Source organism: Drosophila suzukii, chromosome 2R (genome assembly GCF_043229965.1).
Source record: "Drosophila suzukii chromosome 2R, CBGP_Dsuzu_IsoJpt1.0, whole genome shotgun sequence".
In the NCBI taxonomy this organism is placed as follows: Eukaryota; Metazoa; Arthropoda; class Insecta; order Diptera; family Drosophilidae; genus Drosophila; species Drosophila suzukii.
In genome coordinates, this window is record NC_092081.1 from 12,934,395 (window position 1) to 12,955,660 (window position 21,266).

A 21,266-nucleotide genomic window follows, 5' to 3' on the forward strand; every position below is an offset into this window, starting at 1 on the left:
CGTATTTGGTAAGAAAAGGCGATACGTTTACGTGCTAAATTTATAGTTCTAAAATAATATACCTATCACTTAGCCCTGAACCTAAATTCTTATAACTACTTCAAGAGATAAAACAATTGGGGATTCCCTTGACTTATTATTCATTAATTAAGTACCTAGATCTCTTAGTGGCTTCAATAAAAGTAATCGAGGTATAGAAAATATTACTCGAGCGTTTTTAGAAAACTTCCTACAAAATTTATAGCACTGACATTTTTAAATGAGGATAATTAAAATAAATTTAATCAAAAATATAGAAGCTCCGAGACTTTTAAAAATAGTTTTAAAAAACATTTATATTAATTTGTTGTTGGTAAAACAGGGAAGAAAATACTTCGCAGGTTGTTGAAAAATACATTAGGTTATATCTTATTTGCTTAGCTTTGACTTTTGATCTTGTTTTTCTCTCTGCAGGTTCAGCAACTTAAACTAAATCTGAAACGGAGACAGGGCATTTGGATTGGCAACACTTTCCAACTGCACTCGAACGCGTGTTAACCCGCTGCAATTTACGTGTTAATTTGGAGTCGTGTCTCGGCAAATGTTTGGCTGCTGCCCCCGAAAGACTTCTGGCCAGTGCCGGCAGCCTCACTTTTACCCGAGCAAATTTCGGCGAAAGTTTTGGCCAAGTTAAGTACCTGGCCAGTATGCGAAGGTGGGAGCGTAATGCATGTGTTGCCGGTAATTGCCGGTGGGCAAATGCAGCAGCTCCAGCTGGCACAATGGCATTAGGCCGGGCCAATTCCGGGGAAAGCCGCCACTTACACACACACGAGATTGATATACAAATCAAATCGGTGCCCCCTTAAAGCCGCCATTAGCGGGGGTAAACAACTCGAATTGGCCGACTACCTACTACTAAATTTGCCACAAAACTTCAACTATTCACTGGCGAAACAAACTTGAAACAAAACAACACTTTGATCGCTTCGCATTTCATAAAGCTCGGCGAAATCTCACGAATCCACTCGCCAAAATCCAGAGGCAATAAGTTCTATGGCAACTATGCAACCATCAATCAGACCAACTCGCTCGCAACTATTTTTAAAATCAATAAATACCCATAAAGTTGTTTGCGAAACTTTGGCTTCAGCAATTCTATATAAGTACTAGCATTTATCCATCCAGCAGATGAATGCGGACAGGCCAACTAGTTTTTGAATACGAAAATGCTTACCATAGTTCGGCGAATGTTTCGAAAACTTTTACGCAAAATCCGTGCCCGAAAATGGTAGCCAGAAAACCGAGACCCCAAAACCGCAAAACGCACAATGCCACGCCCCCAGCTCCAGCTACGGCCCCCTAGTTATCCATAACATCTGGCTCAGCGAAACTGCAGCTTGTTTGCGGTTTCAAGTATCTATCGGATGCAGTTGCGAGTGCGATGCCAAGATACTGTGAGCAGTACTTGCAGTTCGCTGGGCTTGTTTTTTTTTCCTTTGGCGGTAAATAGTTGAGAGTCGGGAGTTGAGAGTTGAGCATGTTGCAAAGCCTGTCGCTGCGGCCTGGCTAACACACACACCGACGACAAATCATTGGGCTTTATGACACTGGCAACATGTGTTGCCGCTCAAAATATTTAACCGCAGCAAAGCTCTTCGAAAATCAGCAGCTACATTTTGATTAATGGCAGCATTCAGCGACGTACAACTGCATGAGCGTTTTCAACTGCATGTATCCATCAGATACGTAGTTTGTCAACGACGCTTTCCACCGACATAATCATCAATTAATGCGCTATTAATAGAGGCTTTTCCCCCATTTTCAAAAAGGGGATGGGGGCCTAACACTTAGGACCCGACATGTGTTAGTGTCAACTTGATTGAGCTGGGACCCCAAAAAAAACTTAACAAAGAAATGTTGTAGAGAAATGGGCAAGTTGAAGCAGAAATACCCTCTGTATATATCAGTATAAACCATCCAAAAACTCGTTGGCTTACTAACCCTTTTAACTCAAACGTCAATCCTCCAACCCGTACCTACACTTAATTGCTGCCAAATTAGGGTGCCATTAAAAATTCAATTCATAGCCCAGTTCGATTTGAATTAATCAATCAAAACCGACATACTCTGACTTATAATCGAAAAAATTCGAAGGTCGCGCCAGCTAATTTACTGGCCATAATTAGCATGGGCCAACGAAATGTTTGGGAACATTTTACAGTATTTCAAGCTGCTGCATTTGGTAATGCGATGGGATGGGCCGTAGATAGATAATTTTCCATGGCATTGCCGGAGTGAGTGTGTGGCATATGCATTAACCCCTTGATTTCGGGCTCTTAACTGGCACGCAACGGCCTTGTTTCGATGGCTAGGGATTTCTTGGCGGAGCTTGGTGCACTGGAAAAAATATTACCGGAAAAAATCCATAAAATAAAAGAGATATGTTCGGAATATCATTTTGGATGCACATTGTTCTAATAAAAAGCAATACTATCAATAAGTCAAGAAACATTAAATACTTAAAAAAAATGGTATTGCTTTAGAAAATATAGTAATTCATAAGTTTCGACATTATAATATTAAAGATAGGTGAGTTTCTAATAAAATACGATTTCGTATTAACTTTTTTTATGGGACAATCTCAAGGATCAAAAATATAACTAAGGGACCATTTTTTAAGGTACCTTAATCCTTCAGTGTACTTGAGTATTTCTACTGCATTTTATTATCGTGGGTTACTTAAAGAAGTTTTTTTTACAGTGTTTCCCGTGCGATTACAGTTGCAGTTGCTCTTAAGTGCGGTTCTGACCCGAAGTCTTCGAAAAGAATTCTTCATAATTAACCGGGAAGGGGCTTATAAACTGGATGCTGAATACTTTGTAGCATTTGCGGGGTGATCAGTGGATGCCATCATCATCGACCTTCCCCTGATTCTGTATGCAGCCCAGCCAGCTGGGATGCCATGAACTTTGTACAAACACCGCACGCTCATCCTAAAGATGCAAAAACTTTTACATTTAACCGCATTTATGGGGCCGCTGCCAGCTGCTGCTTCTCGGGCTTGGGTTTGGGTTGGGGTTTGGGTATGGGTTTTGGGGGGCAAAAACCTTTGGAAGCTTTCGAAAAGATTTTCACCTTTTATATTAGATGCCGGGCGAAAGTTTATTGTTTTCCTCAAGTTCGCGCTAGGCAGGCGGCACTCCATTTCCAATACCGCTCGCTTTTCCATTTCCATGCGAAAGGATAAGCCAGGACCTCGGGCCAAAAGGATGTGTGGGTGTGCGATATGTAAAATTGATTTGCCAGCACACCCAGTGAGTTGCTGCCGTTTGTTTGCTTTGTTTAGGGATAATCCCATACATTAGACCTGTGTAAGGGGCTTGTGTTTTTTTTTTGTATTTTTCCTCCGCTCCTTTTTTATTCGTCCTGTGTGTTTTTTGGCTAAAAACTGATTCTCAAGGTATTTGTGCATTCCGAGAAAATTTTATAGCCATAAATGCGCCAGATTTGCGTTTACTCGTGAGGATTACGTCCCCATTCCCCCGAACGGGGAGCGAAACTTTCCGAATTCACATAAAATTAGCAAATATTACATTTGCGCCCGGGAAGAGCTCCCAAAAGGTTGAACATCCTTCTCGGCTCTCAGCTCTTGGCACTCAGCTTCTGTCTCCCGCAGCCGGACTCGAGTTTATTTTGTATATTTTATGAAAACTTTTTTATTGCCGTAAACAAAGTTTGCCACGCAACGGGGAGTTATTTAACGGATATAACTAAAAAAAAATGAAAGAAAGAGAAAGAAATCCTAGCCAGCGAAAAGAACGTCTGAGGAATAAGTCAGCCATGTGGAAAGGCTCCTTTCCTCCCGAAACCTCCAGGATCCCTACTTTTGGCCCGGCTCACATGCTCGATGGCGCTGATTGACTTGCTTTTTGGGGGCAGGAGTTGGGCGTGGCCTGCATAAATGGGTCCCAGACAATGCCGCCGATACGCACGCAGATAGGTTAATGTTAATGTGTGCGGCAGAAAGTTTCCAGTTTGGCTGTTGGCAATTTACAGTTTATCGGTTATGTCATCTAAATGGGCGCCATGCGATTTGCTTCCCATTATCATTTACCGCAGATGATAGCGGATCATGGAGGTCGGGAAAGTTGATATAACGACCTTATCAACTTGTGGGACAGAGTGGATAGAGTCCATTATCCGATGTTGGTCAGATAGAGTTGGAATGGAAAAAAATGTTAAAGATAAATTTAAATAATTTTTCTGAGTGTTTTTAAAGTATGCCTTAAATAACGTATTCCAAAAAATTTAAAGGTCTAACCACTTTGATAAATTAGGGATTGCTATTTTCTGATTTATACGCTTTAAAGACCTCCATAGCTTAGTTTAGTTTTATTTTGTTAATGCATATTAAGAAAACATAGACGCATTTTTTTCCCATATCAAAATAAATGAAGTAATTTAAGGAACCATTTTCTTCATTAAGTGTTTGATATTTCGCACCCATCAATCGGGACGCACATAATCACTCATGTGTCCACAGATCGCATCTCTGATTTATAACGACTTTAAGCAGAACATAATGCACTCAGACTTGGCATTATCTCGACTGCATTTGATGCAGCCCCGCGAGAAGAAACCAAATTAATTACAACAGTTTGTAAGACACACGCACAACAAGCTGGCACCGTCCCCCGGAAAATCCCCGCTCCCCAAAAGTCCGCGCTTATCTGACGGTTTGCTTCCTCTGTTGGCCCTTGTGGGGTGGTGTTGTTGGTGGCACCAGTTGCAGTTGCAGTTGCAGTCGCTTATGCAGTCGGATCTATAGGGTCTGGATGCTAAGGTCTGGGCCTTTGTCTTGCACTTGCCATGCATCCGTCAACACAAAGTTGTTGTTGTTTTCCGCCAGCTCACGACTCCAGCGGACACAAAGTCCTTGACTTGCATTTTTGATAAACAACGTGTCAACTTTGTCGACATAAACCATAATCTTCAGTGTCAGTTTGACTTACAACTCGTGTACTTTTCACTACTCCAGCGACTGGTAATCACGTCTGGGTCGGGACTCAGACACTGGGACTTTGGACCGGCATCCGTGGGTGGAGGTATATGGAAGGCAACCTGAAAGTGAAGTAAATTCTTCTTAGTCTGGCAGCTGCGGGAGGAGCATTAGTATTCGGTAGTAGTTTGTTTTTCGGGGACGCGGGCACTCTGCCCTTCGATTAATAAGTGGCAACTGGCAACTGGCAACGGGCAAACTGCTCCTGGAGTGGAACCTACTCCCAGATCATTAGCGTAATTAAATGTGGATGAAAAATTTCACTTAATTTAGCGTGCGTCTCTGGCCTTGCTCATAACTCGAAAAACCGAAATACAATTAATCAGACGGAGGAGGCATGTGGCCGTAGAAGTCTGGGGCATGTTTCCCCTCCCTCGACGGCACCTAGGAATTAAAGTAAGTGTCGGGCGGTCCGAACGAGAGACCCTGCCACATGACGCACGCACTTCTGGGACCCCCGACCCCCGGATTCTCCCATTTTCGCTGGCAGATACCCCCATTTCGATAGTCTGCCACTGGCGGCTACTGTTTCTGCCTCGGCCTCCGGATGACAACAGAATGTTGTCAGCTTAATTTTTTAATAACGCTAAATTTAGCCAACAGAGGGAGCAATGGAGCAACCGGGGGCAATCAACAAGTCCTGGCAGCCATGTAATTTCACTAAGTGCAAGAAGCCAGCGATGCGAGGCGTCTCCCCTCCAGAATCTGGCCCTTTTCAGGTCCCATATTTTCCGCGAGTAGTGCGAATTTATCGTCACTTGCTCGAAGCGTGACATTGAAATTGTAAATTAGCAGGGCATCGGGAGGAGATGTTCTAGGGATGAGATTGCAGGTCATTTTGGCGCCAGGGAGTCGGAAAATTATGGATGGAAATGTTTTACCGGCAGCTGTAGATTATAGTGGTATCATCATTTCGACAAGATACAACGGATTTTTCTGGTGTGCATTTAATACAGTAGTTCACTATAGAAATGTCTGTAAAATTGAAGGTAGTCATGAATAATAAGGAAGGCAAATAAGTGCATTATTAAATTTGAGAATGTTGTACATCTTTAAAATAAAGAATTTCATAATAAAATTTAATATAACTTTAACAGGACCCGCTATAAATGAAAAACTAATCGAAAAATATATAAATTTTATATATAATCGTTGGATAGACCTCGTGTTCTTTTTAGTGTTATAATAAAAATCATAAAATTTGGTTGAAGATAAATTTAATGGTCTTGGGTTGCGCCGTTTCATTAAACTATATTACATAGGTCAAATATTTCACGTTGTAATTTTCTGGTTTTTCATATAGTGTAGGAAAAACAACCAAGGATTTTTTATTTTTTTACTTTATATATTGCGCTACTTACAGTTGCAGGCGATTATAGATCGAATGGGACAGCAGCTGGGGGAATAGATTTAAATAGAGCTAATCTAGGGTCTTGCGATACGAATCGGCCCGTGTAATCCCAGCTGATGACTGATGAGATGAGAGGCGATGCGATGACGAGGCGTGCCGGGCTCAATGGATGGCTGGAAGAAGGGTCGCCGAGCGGAACCTACTGCAGACGGGACACTCGGCCGTCGGAGGCGAGTGCATTGTGCTCTGGAGTGCACTTAAAGGATTTTTTACGAGGCAGCGCGACGAAGGAGCTGAAACGAGCCAAGGCGGAATGAAAATCAACAAATGATGACAACTACCCGTCCGCAGGACCACCGGCTACAGCTACCCCCGATGATTTGGTTTTGGTCCTTCGCCGGGCTGCTCGCGTTTCGAGTGGGTTTGTCCTTTCAAAATGTTTTTCTTTTCTAGCGACTTGAGTGCTTGGCGTTCTCTACTAATTTTATTTCTGTACGCCCCTTGGTATCCCGATTCCTGTTGACAAAAATCTCAAATGTGTGCTCGACCGTGCGCCGTCTGTCTGCCATAATAACCATCCGACAATCCATCCATCCATTTATCCAGGTCCCTGCAGCGATCCCGAATGAGCAGGTAGTCCATCATTGATTCCTATTCGCGCGTGTTTAATTCCCAAATCAGCGCTTCCAGATCTTGAGATCCTCGTCCTCGAAGCGTTGTCATCCGTTTGTTTGTTTTGTGTGTTTTTTTTACTTTTATTATATCCAGGGTTTGCGATTCGCAGCGCTTTGTTCGGGGTTTTTTCGCTTTGTCTTGTTTTTGTGCGGCAGCCGCTGATCTTATCAACGTTTTGTTTCGTGAGGCATTAAAAATTTGTCATTTGTTCCCCATTGAGTCCGGGTTTTGTGTAAGCTCGATTGTCGCCCGACTTGTCATCGCATCTCCTCCATTGAGTCGGGCCAACTGTTTTTATTTTTCCTCGACGAGGGGCGGGGAAAAGGAAGCAGCTGGTGGACCTGGTCCGCTTGGCAATCGGATCGACTCTCATTGGATCTTTTGCCTTTGAGATGCGGCTGTCCGAAGCAATTTAGTAATTGCTACCTCGAGGCGAGCGAAGTATCTTAACTGCTGAGCACAATCCAATTTGGAATTTCCAACATGATTTCATATGATTTTTAACCTCGAATTCATGCTGAGTACGTTGTATTTCGGTTAGATTAGATTGATTGCAATCAAACATTACCGACACCTTATTGGGCGGCATCCAACGCAATTGTAATCGGACTATAATCCCATAACCCACACACCTCATGGCCATTCGATTCAATTCTGCTGCACTGGCATTTATTGCCGGTAGTTTACCTCGCATCTGAACCATCCAAGCCATCCCATGCCGATGCACTTCTGTATTTGCAAATACTGATTATGTTTACATGCATACATCCAATGCCCAGTGTCCAAACAATGCTGGCAACTCAATTGTCCGGCCGGCACAATGGGTCGTATGCGTAATGCCATATGAGCAATGCTCCAGATGCGTAATGAAAATTGGCGCCGTCTGCGTTCTGTTGAGTTGAGTTGAGTTCAGTTGAGTCCAGTTGAGCTGCCAGGACACAGGACTCATGTCCAGGACACAGGACTCATGTCCTGGCTTGAGTAGACAAAATCAATTTGGTTTTGCGGTTTTCGGGCTGGGCATATGGAGGCCCAAAGGGCGCAATTGTCTGCCGGGCAGGAGCAATTTGCATTCCAGGACATGCAGGTCGCAAATGAAACCGATTCGGCGAACGGAACTGCATGGACCGGTGTGACCCAGCTGCATTTTAGTATAAATGCATCAAAGTCAAAGCAAATTAGGGGGAGATAGGGCCTCTATATGGCCCCCAATTTCCAGGGGAGAAGGCCTTCGAGGGCCTCATTGAAAGTTGTCAGCTTCAGCAAAAAGTTGTCTAAATAAAACTTATGAGACTTGGAAAACAAGCCGAACCTGGAATACATTTTTAGTTATGATCCAATGACACTTTATCTTTATTTATTTGCCTTACCTATAAATAGCACAAAAAAGCAAAACTCATTTTTCTTGTAAACTTTAATAAGAGTTAGAAATCCATTATATCTTATTTTAAGATTTCTGACAATATCTTTTTAAATAAAAGCTTATATTTTCTTTATTTTTTCCCTGTGTGTTTAAGTATATTTTATGTATAATCCAAATTTTCGTGAGTATTTTCAGAACATCGTCAGGATTTTTAGACTCGGATTTCAGAGCTCAAGCTCTCAATCTGTAAGGGCATCTCGAAAGAAATGTTCCAAGGCCTTCGGAGGGCCAAACTATTATTTGCAGTTGTCAGCCAGCCACCTCCTCGACGAATTTTCTTGTGTTATTGAAAAACTTTTAGCAGCAGGCATGGTCCTGGGATGTCCGCAGAGGTCTCTCCATAGCCATGCTTCAGATTTAAATGAAGTGAAGTGAATTTAATGGTCAGCAGACATTTGTGCCTGGCCAACCAACTGTTTGCCCCGCTTGGAGGGTCTGAATTTCGCCCACATCCCTCCTCATGGATTTCCTCCTTCAGTCGAGTGGAGTTTTCCGTATCTGTGCTATATTTGCATAGTATATGTTTCAAGGGCCTGTCTGTCTGCGTGGCGCACATGGAAGTTGGTTTGGTGTAACTATCAGCGCAAATGTACTTGAAAATTGTAATGAGCTCTAAGCTCGAGCGTCAACAACAAACAGTTTCAGTTTCGACCCGTTCCGCAGGCATCCATATGCCCGGATTATAGTGGCCAGAAATGCATGGGAGTTGGGAAGGGCTAACAGTTTGCAGTTACATTTTAGAGTATTACATGGAAGTACTTTGGTTCGATTAAAGAGCGCTCAGAAGCTGTTCCGAAAATACAGAGAGTTGAATATTTTTCGATTTCACTAAATGATGAAGGCCCTTTTGCCTATTTTCCTTGTTATCGCATTATATTACACCCGAAGGAAAAGTACTACATTTAAGTAACAAGTTTCTTCTATATTTGAAAAAATCACATGACGGCGAAAGATCGTCGTGTGTGAGATACACTATTTATACTTCCATTTTCTTTTTAAATTTTTTAATTTTATCAGTAAGTTTATTTCCAAAAACGAATTGGGAATTATAAGCAGGAAGAAAACCAAATACCACTTGTAACCTCGAGATACATTATAGCAACATTAAATTCATGGAAGATGGGTTAGCAGTTATGGTTTTTAGCCTTATATTATTATGGCATATGTCTTTTTTTAAGCATAGTTAGAATTTTACAAACGCCTAAGGTATAATCTTTTTATTGGCGATAATTTTCATGTCTTCAAGTATGCAGAAAGCGGCTTAACTTTTTGTTTTGTTCAATCCCACCTCCTTATGACACTTTTCCTTAACAGGTAAGTCACTTGAGTTTAAAAAGTTATATTTATTTAATAAGGACATAGAAAAGTTAAGAAGTGAAGAGTTTTATTTTCGTTATGGATGGCTAATTGCTTCTCTAAATGTTTATTTCTTTTTGTTACCTATAAGTTACAAGGTTATTTCTGTGACATAGTTATAACGTTGTTATAACCTTGTTAATTATAATTCCAAATAAAATATACTTAAATAAATTATACCTTCCAATAAGGTTCTTCAAAACTCTGGTGTAATTAAGTAATTAAGAGCGAGTTCTTTATTTTCTCTTCCATAATACTTATAGTAGTAATCAAACTTTTAAAAACGTATACTGAGCTTAATAACTGAGTGAAATATTAACAAAAAAAATTCTGATTTTAAAAGAAGAATCTAACTAACTCTCTGTACTAACGGAGGTACACATTTGCTCAGATCTTAGTAAAGATCATAATATAAAAATCGAGAGCACACATAAAAATTTGCTTGGCCAAGATGTCCAATCATAAAAGTTTTATAACTTGAAATAAATAGTATTTTTGGCTTGTGCAAATATACCACTAATAATTACAGGACGAAATCCATTTAGCAATAAACACGAATGCCTTTTGTTAAACGTTGAAATGGAGCTACCACTCATTAGCTTCCATAAAACACAATCATTGCACCCGGGACTGGTGCTTTGAGTAGTGCATCGGGAAAAATGAAATCACGTCGCGCCACTGCAACAAATTCAAGTTAATTGAATTCCAAAGTAAGCATACTTCCAGCCGGCAGCAGTTTGGCTCTAAAAGCGAGCACACACTGTACGGCAGGAGGCATGTTCCTGCAAAAAGTCGACAGTCAGTCAGTCGAGAGTGAAGGGGTAGGCATTTAAACTAAATTTAGCCTGAAATTGCTTCCTTTTTGCTGTCGGTTGTTGGCCATTCTGCTGCCGCTGTTGCCTGACGGTTGCCACTTTGCCGACAACACAAAATTCAATTACAATTGGCAGCAAAAGCAGCAGCAGCAGCACAGCAGCGGCAAAAAAGAAAACGAAAGTCGCGCCTGAAACTCAAAAAGCCAACGAACGATCGAGCTGGCCAACAACCGGAGTGGATTGGCAACAGCAAACTGCAAACTGCGAACTGCAAGTTTAACTGAAACTGAAACCGAAACTGGAGCTAGGACCCAACCTGAAGCTGCAATCCGGTTTCTTAATGTTTTCAGCACTTGCAATTATTTCATGCCGCCATCGTTTAAAGTGTCGGAAATTTGGTTCGGTAATTAAATGAAAATCAACGGCGACCAACGCCTGGCCACCGAAAAAACCAGGTGTCTACAGTAGTTTTAATTTGGAAAATGGAATATACTCTTATAAAGTGGTAAGTCTTTTTGAAAAATATAAGTAAAATATACTTTTGTGTTCAACACTTCCTACGCTTTAAACTCTATTATATGTAAAGTTTTCAGACAGAAAATCTTTCTATAGTAAGTTTATAAAAAAACCTTCACAAAAAGCTCTCTTAATATAATATTAGTTAAATAGATAAGCATAAAAAGTCTTTTAAATTTATTTCTATGCTAATTTTACTGCATAGCCCCTGTCGAGAACGAACGTATCCAGTTAAAGCAGTGTAAGCCTTTCAGAAAAATGGTCTGTAACATGAAAAATATGAAAACTCGGTTCGTCTAGCAGCTGCCGCCAAACTAGTTCAACTTGTTGTATTCGCTTTTCGCTGGCGTAATAACATAGGCACAAATCACACAGTCCCAATGAGCAGACCTCTCTGCACGGTAATCAAAATACTTGTGGCCATAAAAACAACACAAAAACTGATATCAAAGAGTGAATGGGGGCCTAAAGCCAAGGAGAAACCATAACAAATCAAAGCTCTAATGAATATTGAGAGGCCACTAAAAGGAACACGCGGCAGGAGCCACAAATTAATATCGAAGAAATACCAAAATTCACATAATAATAAATGCAACTCGTCGGGGAGTTGGGCTAATAAAGGGCCAGTACAAGGAGTACGGGGTGAGGAGCAACTTTTCCAACAGGATAATGAAGTGGCTGTGGGCGGGGTTAGGAAGAGAACACCTGCCTAACAACTGCAGGATCGGAATGGGAATGAAAATGGGAATGCGAGCGGGCCGAATGAAGGTAATAAAAATCGTATAAATAACCAAAGCTAAAGACAACAGCGGCAGAAGGACTTACAGAACGCTTGAAATATTATACGCAACGCGGGGTGGGTAAACTTCCCGGGAACTGGAGTTGGGGAGGCTCGTTAATTTGCAATAAAATCCGATTATAACCACAAAAATGCTCCCATACAAGATATATACTCTTTGGTCGTTATACTTAACCAAACCAAAACCCTCGCACAGGTGGAAATAAAAAGCCCGGAAGTCAAAGCCAACTTGTATCAATAAGTACCAAGTGTGGGCGGGGAAGGCTTACATTGATATTAAAGCCCCGCTATAAATAAGACGCCCTCCAGGCAGGCAAAGCCCACAAATTATAGCCCAGGTTTTCAGCAACGGGGTGAGTTTTCTTCCCCAACTTCTTTTTCAAGGTAGTGGTTCTCCGCCAAACCAGACAGAATTGAGATAGCATTCGAATTTGCATTGCCTGGCCGGAACTGCAAGAGACTCCTTTCCAAAGGGCATCAATTTGCCGAACTGCTTTGGGACCTGTCGCCCTTTTCTCCAATCGACTTTCTCCCACAGGAATTTTTTTTATCTCTGCCGGGGATGAAATCCTTTGAAGGGGTGGTTACATGGTGGAATCTTAACGCCTCTTCTCACTTTTATTTTTGGAAGGAACTTTCTTCAAACAAGAAATTACGTTATTATGAAAGATACTTTCTTTATTTACTATCTTATCTTATTAGTTATTAAATATGTTCTGCATATGCAGTACTTTATTTACTATCTTATCTTATTAGTTATTAAATATGTTCTGAAATTTTCAGCTTTTACTGAAGTTTTATAAAGATTTAACTTTTATTATAAATAGATTCTTAGTTTTGGGAATAACAAATACGCAAAGGAACTAGTTTCACCAGTTTTGGGTTAACTCACCTGTTAATTCATTACTGTCTTAATGATATTCAGTTTTTATTAACTTTTAAAAGAAATATGTTTTTTTATTAATTAAGAAAATTCTTTTCGTGTGAATAGCATTGCAAGGCCCACGAAATATTAATAGTTTAGCTTAAGCTAAGTCAGTATAGATGTTAAATGATGTCTTCAACATCATATGGCTTTCCAAACTAAATTAACACTTCTTTTTAGCACCACAAAATCCTTTTTCGAAACCCAGGATTTTCTTTAGTCTCCCACCAAAACGATTGAGCTTTAATTTAGACATTACTCAAAAATATCTGCCCTTTCCGGGGCCGCGCTCTGGGCAGAAAAGTTATGTCTTCAGCTAACCCTTAGCTCGGCGTTTTTCTCCCTGCTCCACCCAACCGCAAAACAAATAAAAGTGTAAACACTGATTTGGCACGCGCCCTTCTTAGCCGAAAATTTATGCATAAAAAGGCCGAACCCGATCCGTAGCTCCAAGTCGAACCCAGCCCCATCTCCATAAGACCTCCCCCAAAAAAGCAACCCCAAACACGGTAATTACCTGAGTCCTTTGCACGCACACAACCATAACATATATCCTGTGGGCGAGTCGGATGCAGAAGTTGAAGGTGAGGCATTCCCACTAGCGGCGCTGTCTGGCAAACTTTTCCTTTATCATTATTATCGGAGCAACATGCATATGAATATGGCCCTGCCCCGGAGTCATGTCTACCTTGCCAACCCAACCCAACCCATCCCATCCTGACTCCGAATCCTGTCTGTTCGGAGGTGTTATGGCCGGCTTCCGAGAGGACTTAACCGCTTTTGTAATGCATAATTTTGTGGGCTCGCAACCCCGTATATGCATAAATAATTTGAGTATTTTCCCCGTTGAGTTTTCTGTTTTTTTTTCATACGCTCTTTTTTTGCCAGGTTAGCATGCGGAAAAATTTGTCTGCTGGCTTATTTTAAGCAAATTATGTGTAATTATTCACAAATTAACGAGCCAACATGGGAAAAGCGGTGGAAACATATTAATGTTTATTAAATGAACTGCCTGCTGTGGTGTCAGTTTATTGACTTCGCTTAGATCGCTTTTTGGCAAGCCGGGCATTTATAATAATTTCGTCATTTCCACAAACAATTTTGCATCAATTTAGTTAATTTATAGGCAGGCCTGCGTTTGCCTTAGCCTTCGAATAGCCGTTAAATGCACAAAGGACACGCAAGTCGCCAGACACAAAAGGGCCTTCCCCAGCAGCCTCTCCACTCCAATCCCGAACCAATCCAATCCGGTCCCATCCAGGTCGACGGACGACGGCAATCAGACGATAAACTTATAAATGTTGCAGACGCCGCAGAAGCCGGGGCAGCCATACATATAGTAATTATGGCTATGGGCCATATTTGCCAACCAACTTCGAGTTGGGCTCTCCGGCATAACAAAAACCAGAAAGTTTAAGCGCAGTTTGTCGTTGCCAAAGGACAACTAGAGCAACTTGATGAAGAAGTAAGCCGAAAGGGTTCAGACTGCCTTTGGAATGGGTCTGAAACCGTTTATTAACTCAGACAATAAGCAGTTCTTCTCTGTGCGAATCGCATCCACAAATTAACGGAAGCTAAATCAAGTTAGGAATGCCTTTCAAGGGATTTCGTTTAAAGAATGGTTAGCTTTATAAAAGAGCGAAGGTGTCTTGCGCATTATTCTAAGAAAAGAAAGAGGTTTGGCATATCGAACCCTGGAGTAAATTATTTCGTTTTAAAAATACGTGGTAGGAGTGGAGTAGGAATAATACGGCGTTTATTTAATTAAAGATTTGGAAATATATAATATAATAAATATAATCGGCTTAACAAGACAAAAATAAACGGTTTCTTAAAGTTAACTATTTTTTCAATACTTATTTTATCTAAATTTTCTTTACTCTTTGGGAGAAAATAGTAATGGAGTAAATAATTTAATTTTAAAAATATATTCCCGAATTAATTTGTTAGGTTTTTCAAAAATATCCATTCATTAGGTCGAACCATAAAATAAAAAGTGTTTTCAAAAGGTCAATGTATAATTATTTTGAATCTCTTATTTAAGTATTTTTGGGGTAGACTGTAAAGTTTGTAAAACTAAGACTAACTTAAGGTTTCAATAATACTTTGTATTTTTTAAATGTTCCTAAAGCTGGTGCACCTTGTAACTTAACTAGAAACAAAAACTTTTTGACAATTATAAATCTTGAAAACGATTTGTGTATTTTGCCAAATTTGTGATGACCTTTCCACTTTAAATAATCTGTCTATTAATCTTCGGGCTTGTATTAAATCATTATTTAATTGCCCACAACGAAGATTTACCAATTTCGTGGGGCATTCCACTCGGCTGGCCACCGCATTTCATCAGTGAGTTCGATTTGGCCATACATCATCATCGAAGCCGCAAGTGACGAATACCGGAAAGGAGGACGAAGGCCGGGGAGTCAGTCAGTCGGGGGAAAGCTCTTAAATAAATGACTGTGCGGTCAAAATGGAAATGAATTATGAAATATTTGCGGAGCGGACTAATGAGCCACAGCCGAGTAAAAGTAGCTGTCACATTAGCACCTTTTCGCGATGTAGACCCGAGATAAGCTAACGACAGGTCAGTAGACCCCAATGAACCCCGTCCCATCGAAGAACTGCCCAAGGGGAGGACCAGGCACACACTTTTATTTTTCACAAATGGCATAAAAAACATTGACAGGTACCGGGAAAATGATGTGATAACAAGAATATATACATTCGCAGTCACAAGCTGATGCGATTCCTGGCAAAAAAGGTCAAAAGTGCCCGGGGACATCATAAACGAGAAGGTTCCACAGTTCTACAGTTCTACTGCCAAGACGGCAAAACAATAACTGCAGGCAATTTGGCCGCTCGCAACTGTTTATTTGTCAAACATTTTTCTCTTTTTGACATCTCGACTTCCAGCGGCGAAGAACCCGGAGTCGTGGGTCCAAGTCGTAGAAGCACTGGAGTCGAAACACGCGCCGTCCTCCAACCCCGGGAATCCGCCCACTTTTTTGGGATCCAGGGACAGGGTCCGGCTAAAAGTGGGCAGCCAACTGCGACAAGTTGGGATTGGAGTTCCCTTTTTTGGGTGAGATGTCCGAAAATTGTTATCGATGTTTTTGTCATGTTTGCCTCAAATTAAAATCCCCAATAAACGGGCAAAACTGACAGTTGGGCTCACTGATATATTATTGTCCTGCCTTTTCATGCTAAGCAGGAATTGTCCTGCCTTTGGATGTCCTGTGGTCGCTTTTTAATTGGCTCTCGTGTTGTTGGCCTGGAAAATTGAAGATCAAACGTAAGCCAGCCCAAAATCCAAAGACTGTTCTTGCCAAATCAACTAAAAGAAGGAGGTTTGTGTTTGGCAAATACAAAAGGACTCGTAATACCCATCAAATATCAAGAAACCAATGTCCTAAATGTGGGTAGATACAATAGGAAAAACTAAACCCACATATTAGCCACCAAAAAAGAATGTTTTTTGCTTATTTATAGAGTGATTTATATTTTATGTAAGTTCCAGAGTAATTAGGCATAGTTATAAGGAAATACATTCCTACATTACTGTTTCTATAGCAATAGACTCCCCATAAAAGACATAAATTTAATTAAAATCCAGCATAGAGTCTTAACATTTCCAAGAACTCCCTGTTGTTGTTTAGCATTAATTTATTTTGTTTTCGTTTCGTGATAAAAACAAAACGATAATCCCCTCTGCAACTCAGTGAATGATTCATCTCGTTCGCTTGCCCAAAGCCAAGATACGACCACCAATTTGATTATGGCCATAAGTAGACAAGAAGGAAACTTTGGTGGAGTCACCAAAACTCCATAATACGAACAATCTTGACAGAGACAGCTACCAAAAAAAACATATATATATATAAATGGCCTTTGAGATTGCAGCTTCATTTACTAATTTCACTGGCTATCTTCTAATCGAGCGCAAAATAAGCAAAAACAAACGATGGCAGACGAGGAGGATGTCTGGAAAATGGCAAGGGCCATATCGGGTTGCCAAGAGCTTGGCCCGAAACTTGGGACGTTAATTATACGAGCCAAGTTCTGTGTCTACGCACTTGTAACAGAATCGGGCGGCGATGCACATTAATTAGTTTTTATGATTATTGGCGGGCATTGAAATACAATACGCGGCCATCCGAGGGGTGAATTTACATAAGTCAAGCCGAGACGGCGGCAGTATGTGGAGGATGGCAGTTGAATTTGTCAATTTCTAATGCCGGTTTATCGCACCAGGCTTATTTACGAGTTCGGATGGGGAAGTTGGCTTTCTGAGGAGAGTGAGAGGTCTTAGGCGACAGTTGGCTGGTTCCCACACACTCACACACACTGGGTGAATGGGGATCCGACTCCACTATAGACCCATAAATATACAGGAGCTTGTTGTTTTGCTGGCAAATCCATTTGGCTAAATAAATGCCATGGCTGACATAAATAAAAGACAATTAAATTAAGATAATCGTTCTGACTTTGTTGGCTCTCGGTTTAGCCTGATGCCAAAACGAATGAATTGGGAGTCCCCTGGATAGTGGCTGGCCCGCTTAATACGCTCTCACATAAACATCAAATCCCTACCCAGCAGCTTTAAATGCGCCACGAATTAATGGCAGTCTTCCAGTCGGTCTCCCATCCCGGCCAAATCCAGCTTCATCCACGTTTAAGCCCCACTCTGCGACAATTGCCATGCACTTTGATTTGGCTTTGATTTTTGCTTAATTACTCTGCCAACTCTCGTTCGCTGCTGTTTATTGCCTCGCAGTTGTTGGTTGCGATAGAAAATTAAGCAGAACAGAACTCGAGAATAAAACGCTCGATTGCCGGAGACCGCAGAGAAAAAAGTCCGGGGTATGCAACATAAAATCTAATTACGTCAGGCTCGAGATTAATGTTTCCGACAAGATTAAATTTGATTTACACTTTTATTCCTATTCGTTGGAGGAATATGCTCCATAACAATAAAACAAATCAGTTCCTAGCCATTAAATCAACTAAATCTTTTGGATTTAAATGGGAGTTCTTTCTAATAAGTAGGGTATCTGTTTAAACTGAAAACATTTTCCCATGGCCACGGAACACCCAGAAAACTTAATTATAGTGTTAAATATAAAAACCAAATCAACATCACCATTTTCGATTTCAAACTAAAATGTTATCGCCTCGCCTTTCAGGTTCCTCTTAGGCCGAGTTTGGAAAGTGAAAAATATTCAAATCATTTTCACTTTATTTATTGGAAAACTAAACATCGACCTGCATATAAAATCCGCTGGTGGGCTGGGGGTGAAATCTCTATCGACATTTTAGGCTCACACAAAATGAAAACATATTTCAGCTAATAGATTTGCATAAAACATGTCGTTGCAGTCACATAAATTTCCTCTAACCCGCCGGAGCCGAGAAAAGATAACTCAATAATTTATTTGCTTAACAAATGTAGATACAACGGCTGTTTATGTTCGAGGTAATTAATAAAATCCGTGTTTTCTGTCGCACTTCGTTCAGATTTCAGTGCCTCTCTGGCTGCAAAATGCAACTGCACTTCGCGCTGAACTAAACTGGCATTTGGCAAATCATGATTGGGCAATCCGTGTGTGTTTTTTGGGTGCAACACCTCCGGGTTCTGGCCGCTGAACTTTCGAATCTGACGTGCCGCAATGCCACAAATGCCCGACACCTAAACGATCTAACTTACAATATATACAAGTTTATACACCGAAAATAATAGAGCTCTGATTAAATTTAAAAGGTTACAAAGTGTTTTTGGTCCATTAGCAAGCAAGTTTTCATGATGTTTTTTAAATAATTTAAATAATATTTTAGGCACACTTAATATTTATTTTAGGTCCATGGTTGCTTAGTAATATAAAATCAACATTTCAATTATTTCAAATATATGTAGTGTGTTAGTGTTTTTAGAATCTACTACTGAAGAACATAACTTTCAAAAACTCTATCTCCTGGGAGGGTAATCTAGACATCTTTAGCTATCTTAAAAAATACTATATATATATATAAATATGTTATTTTAATTTTTGTGTTTCAATTTTTGTGGTTTTTTTTAACAAGAATAAGAATAATTTTTTCTTTGCCTATTAAAATGTTTTATAAAATAGGTTTCTCTGTAAGATTAGCAGAGAGTGGAAAAATGTGTGTTTGGGTCACCAGTTCTGCATATGATTTCGTTTGGGGGCAACTGGTTTGGTTTCGCCTCGGATTTTGGTTTTCTCTATTTTTTTTTTTGGGAACCGTGCAGTCGCAGTCGCCAGTTATCTACATAATTAATGCATGTCTCGGGCCACACGAAACATGCAAACAACTGGCATATTGACCCAATATCTAGGCAAAGGGCTTGACATTTGTGGAAACCCAGCTGGAAAAGGAAAAAACCGAAAACGATGAACGAAGTCAGCCAAAAGCCAGGCAACATCGCGTGCCAAAAAGCCACAGAGCTTTATTGGAATATTTATGCCTCTGCAAGTCAGGCAAATAATTAAAACGAAGCAATGCCGCAGAGCAGAAGAAAAAACCCAAATAATTATGAACGAAGACCTGGGAATGACACAAAACGCAGAGAGACAGCAAAATACATTCGGGCTGTGATTGATGATGGGTCGTGCGGATTCGAACAGAAATATATTTGTTTTAAATTTGTTATTCATTTATGTCAGGGCGAGCGAGGAAAATGTTTGCCGGACGGCACCTATCGGGTTTCATCTGTGGAGTTGGCCCCAAGGAAGGCTCCTTCGATCACGAGCGACACCCACTTGGCCAACCAAAGAATTACGAAACCCACACTTAAACTGGGAATCGAGAATCAGCGTGGCATCATCAATAAAGTGGTTTATTATATTCAAGAATTTATGAACACAATTGATAATTGCTGTCGTCTGCCTTTCTTCTCGTTTCTTCGCTTTTCCATTTACCATTTCTTCAGCCAACTGGAGAGCAATTAAAACGGTCCAAACGACGATTTCCAGAACGCTGTTTTTTATACAATTCTTTTATGCTTTTGATGACGATTTCGGCGCCTCGTCGAACGACTCGCAGGGGGGGGGGGGGCAGAGTGCTCCATAAAAATAAACCATATTCCGAAGGGTCTGAAAACTCAATTCCAATCCGAATTCAATTTTTCAACAGAGTTGTTGGCCCTGCTTTGTGACACCTCCATAAAATCAGAAATGCTGCCCTTTACCCACCGGGGAGGAAGCTCTGCTTCAATCCCATACCATACCATACCATACCATACCATCTTCCATCCACTCAACCCATCCATCCAAACTGGCGCCGATGGAAGTGAATGAGCCATATCCGCTGGCTGGCCAAGATGGTCATGCATAAGTTAGGAGCGGATCGATCGGACAACAAACACGACCAAATTGAAACAAAATTGACCCCCCGTGGTAGAAAAATTAAAATTTTATTTGTTTTGCAGGCGGCGTGACAGCCAAACACAAACGACAGGTTCACCGCGACCCCGACAAATATTAATCAAATTCGTAATACAAACAGCACGACAAACAATATAACACTTTCGAAAAATCCCAGAGCGCAAATCCAATTAATAAAATCAACATTGTTGTCGCCGTATCTGTATCTGTATCTGTATCTGTATCTATTGCTATTATTCTCCACCGGGGCTCTGGTTTCGTTCTCGGCGATTTAAATATCACAAGTGGAAATCACTGGCCCACGCTGAGCGTAGAATTCACAGTTGAATACATATTTTGTCCATTAATTCATTAAATTATGCTTTATATATTCCCCATTTGAATAAACTATTTTTTTTTGGGTAGTCAGCTTGGGGTAGCTCTATTGTTAGATTAGATTTGTAGATTTTAATTACATATGCCATTTCATCGATTTTTTTGTTTTACGTTTGAAATATCAATCAATTTATGCATTTATACGGAATATATTACTGCAAAAACCTTGATAAAAAATTATCTCTTCTAAAATTGTATACAATGCTGTTGATAAATTGGGTAAAATATATATTTTAAGGAAATTATTTATGTGGTATTCATATTTTATCAAAATAATTATATCGGAATAACTTGCTTCAAAATCAAATTTAAATTAAAGAGTGTACGAAGTCTGTGCTAAAAACTTGTAAACTCTTTTTTAATTGGCTTCTTTCCTTTTTCGGCCGACTACCAAATTTGACTCAAATTGTTATCGCTAATTTTTATATATCACCAAATTATTTAAATCATTAAGTCAAAGCAATTTTTTAATGTCACTAGCGAAATTAACAAAATTGAGCCCCGGTATTTGATTAATTAAAGGAGGAGACACACACACACATATGGCCCAGACAGACGGGCTAACACGCACACAAACAAACACACCT

At 40.4% G+C, this 21,266-nt stretch overlaps 1 protein-coding gene and 1 long non-coding RNA gene across 3 annotated transcripts in view; both read right to left on the minus strand.

Annotated features, from left to right (window-relative positions):
* Positions 1-21,266, minus strand: part of Obp56h (Odorant-binding protein 56h) — a 97,033-nt gene that overhangs the window by 25,171 nt on the left and 50,596 nt on the right. The window lies entirely within an intron of this gene.
* Positions 4,413-7,254, minus strand: LOC139352514 (uncharacterized). 2 transcript variants are annotated; one of them, XR_011603726.1, is made up of 3 exons: positions 6,403-7,254; positions 4,995-5,103; positions 4,413-4,922 (listed from the first exon to the last, which is right to left on the minus strand). It is a non-coding gene; the product is annotated as an uncharacterized lncRNA (long non-coding RNA). The 2 variants fall into 2 exon arrangements; XR_011603727.1 differs by having other exon boundaries at positions 4,413-5,103; positions 6,403-6,685; positions 6,763-7,250.